A 729-nucleotide genomic window follows, 5' to 3' on the forward strand; every position below is an offset into this window, starting at 1 on the left:
CCCCGCCCCCACCCCACCCCCCGGAGTGATTCCGGCTGGAGCCATCCGGCACCCAGTGGCCCAGCGGCCGGGGTCCGGAAACCTTCAGGGCCTGGCGAGTTGAGACCTCGGCTGGAGCTTTCGCGTGGTGCCCCGGGGGATAGCGGCTCCTGGATGGACAGGGGTGGGCCGCCCCGGTTCGGGGTCCCTGGAGTCCTGCCAGCAGTTGCGAGGGGCCGCAGCTCAAGGCTTGCGGCACGAGTTGGGCTCGCCTCCCGGGTGCGTGGAGAAGGGCCGGGGAGAGGGCTGGTCAGTGTCCTCGCTCTTGTTGGTGGCTCTGGAGTCCCCGCGAGTACGGAGGCGCAATGGTGGGTGCACGCGGGTTTCTCCGCGAAGGTGCGGAGAAAGGCCGAGTGTGAGGTGTGAGAGGGGCACTGAGGCCCAGTTGGACGGCAGAACTGGGAAATGGGGGCGGTGGTTCCAGCCCCTTCTCGCAGCTCAGCGTTGGCAGTGCCCACGTCCTCATGGCTGCATCTCATTCCGCACCTCTCAGCTCTTGAGGCGTCCGGTGTCCAGCCACATAATTTCTTCCCCTTTTCACTAACTTGCCATACATGGGTTTGGAAAGGCAGGGAAAGCTTCACAGAAGGGTTGGTGTTTGAACTTTTTTTTTTAAAAAAAATCTTTATTGTTGAAAGAATTACCTATGCCCCCCCTTTTCCCCCATCGACCCCTCCAGCTCACTCCTAC

This window comes from Myotis brandtii, unplaced genomic scaffold (assembly GCF_000412655.1).
Source record: "Myotis brandtii unplaced genomic scaffold, ASM41265v1 scaffold133, whole genome shotgun sequence".
Taxonomy (NCBI): domain Eukaryota; kingdom Metazoa; phylum Chordata; class Mammalia; order Chiroptera; family Vespertilionidae; genus Myotis; species Myotis brandtii.